Here is a 2,932-nt window from a genome sequence, read left to right as displayed (position 1 = left end):
TATAGCAAGAAAATTATAATTTAGTTAATTTGGCCCTTAATGGGCGTTAATGTGACATTCTAACATTATTATATTAAAAATAATTTAAAAATAAATAAAAGAGGGTTTCTTGACAAACGATATATCGCTAGATGGCGTTAATATCGAAAGGTTAGTTTGGCGTTAAGACCACAGAGTTAAGACCAATTAGTTAATTAACTAACTAGGCATGTACCTGCCTGTCGTAGCTTAGGGCAGTGTTTTGCAAACTTTTTTGGAGGTACACCATAAATGATTTAGGTACATCTGTCTAAGTATTTTTCTTCCGTTCATCTATTTAGCTATTTAGCTTTATGGAGTAACCTTCTTTTTCCGAGGCACACCAACTATTGACCACAGTACACAATACGCAGTTTGCAGAACACTGGTTTAGGGTCACAGAGGCCACAAATACACACACTTACACTTACAACAGAAACCATTTCAGTAGCTAAAACGTCCCACCAATCCCACTAATCCCACTAATATAATAAATGCGGAAGTTTGTAAGTCTGTTTGTTAGTGTGTTTATTTGTTTGTTTGTTACTTCATCACGTCTAAACTGCTGAACCGATTTAGATGAAATTCGGTTTACAGATAGTTTGGGTCCCGGGGAAGGTCATAGAATAGTTTTTATCCCGAAAATTTTCATAGGTCCAGCTGGATAGTGAAAACCGAATTCTACGCGGACGGAGTCGTGGGTAACAGGCTAGTAGTTAATAAAGATACGAAGGTCTGGATTTTAGCTTATCTTTATTTCCACTGAAATTAAACTAGTTAAATATTTATTTAGTGACGTGGCTTAGTGATTTGTCTCATACATATAGGATGATTATTTATACCATATTGATTATTTTAAAATGTTTATCAAATGGGACAAAACATTAGACAACTACATAATTTCAGAAGCGTTTATGTTATCCGGATTACAGTTTAAACACTAAAGCATAAAAAACATTTTCACTTCTCATGCGCTTAAATTACTTAAGTCTGTGCATATCGGGACTAAAGCTCCTTATTAGTCTCTAGGGACTAAAGTATTTTTTTTTTAAATTACTTTGGAAACCAACTAATAGTGAGTGATTACATATAAACAAAGTACAACACGGTATACGGAAATTTACTAGAAATGCGAACTGCTAAAGTAATCAAAATTGGTTCTCATCGTCTATATTTTCAGATAGATAACACCTAGGGTTCTTCTTGTATTTTTTTGTTACGAATACGTTACGAGCAAAAATGGAGGCTGCAGTCTGTTTGTTTCTCAAATACAATGCTTTGTTTTTCAATGTATAAAACCTTCTTAAGAAAGGAAAAGATGCCGCAAAATTACCATATTATTGAAGTATGAAAAACAGGGTCAATTTTGAAAAATCAGTTAATAGCAAGGAATCGTACTACACCGAGGGTTCCGTTGTAGGTAGGTATCTATGATTATCCAGTATTAGCAGAGCCCTGGTCCAAAACCAAACAAAATGTGCCCAGTCATTTTACATTATTTCCTTCTAACGTAGATAGACGTAACAATATTTCAAAATACCACAGACTTTTATAGATTTTCTTGTTATCTATAAGTACAGAATTATTTTTTGTCTTTTTTACCATGTTTTATGCCCCGTAGTTTCAGATATTAGTGATTGGAGTGGATGATAGTCGATTTCCGCCTATTTTCTTAAGACAAAGACCAAGAGCAAAAAGTACGCCACTAATTTGAAAAAAAAAAACAAAAGGATTAAGCCACATTATAGCTACGAGGTGTTTTGATTTCAGGACTTTAGTTCTCTGTACTGTGTGATCATTGTAGGAAACCACCCACTTGATAAGATACGTAATCATAATTAAATCAGTTATTTATACGATCTAAGAATAGAATACTTAACTTAAAAAAAAAACATTTTATAAATCATGAGAATCACGTACACATAGGTAATTTGAATGTGTAAGTATAAGCTTCAATAATTTCATCTTCTGAAAAGGCTTCTTGTTTGTATTTACGAGTAGGTAGGAGATTTTTAACGACCTTCGCGTCATAAAAAGGTTGCAAAGACGGCCATTGAACTGGAAATTTTAAAAGTACGATGAGCTAGCTTGTCAACATGTTATTATTTGGAATACAATGACTCTGACAGTGTCACTGTTGACTCTGGACTGGAAACGAAGATATTAATCAAATATTATTTGTTTATGCATGAAAAAAAAAGTTAAAAAAATAGGTACCAATCAATGACATAATTGATGAAATGATCATAATGAGGGCTATCGTTTTTTGTCTCACTAGATGGCGCACTGTTGCGTGAGGTTTTTAAGTATGGCTTTCAAAGTCTGTTATTACGGGCGTGAACACAAAGTTTAGATTAAAATCATATTTAATACACCTTAAAAAAGCATAAAAATATCGAGCATGCCACAGTGTTGCAAAGTCCCCGTTTTGTTCGGAAAAAAGGGAGGACAAAGGTTTCCGAAAGACAAAACTGTCTCAAAACACAGACATTCATTGCCCCGGAACGCATATTTGCCATAATTAATTTCAGATATTGCAAAATATTCACAAAATTATTCTAATTATAAATAAACCCGCGTAGCTACAAAAACTATGAAATTTGACATTTCGGAGACCTCACGCTACACTAGCGCCTCTAGCGGCGAATTCATTCGCGATAGCCCTCATTATGTACACTTTGTTTGATAAGAAATATCTTGAAAATTATTCCTTCAAACTGTGTAAAACAAACGTAAAGAATAAAAAAAAAGATTTCAAATCTGTTACGTGGTATATATATAAGTACTTGACTACTCGTAGGAAGTTCCTGACTTATAATTATGAAAGAGCGGGAACTGGCGTCATGCCAATTTTAAGTATATCTAGAGAATTCAGACATAATTATCCAGCAATATGTCGTCAAATCGTTACCAA

The sequence above is a fragment of the Choristoneura fumiferana genome, chromosome 8 (genome assembly GCF_025370935.1).
Source record: "Choristoneura fumiferana chromosome 8, NRCan_CFum_1, whole genome shotgun sequence".
In the NCBI taxonomy this organism is placed as follows: domain Eukaryota; kingdom Metazoa; phylum Arthropoda; class Insecta; order Lepidoptera; family Tortricidae; genus Choristoneura; species Choristoneura fumiferana.
The sequence above is the reverse complement of the archived record's forward strand: the minus strand, read 5'-3'. Positions refer to the sequence as shown.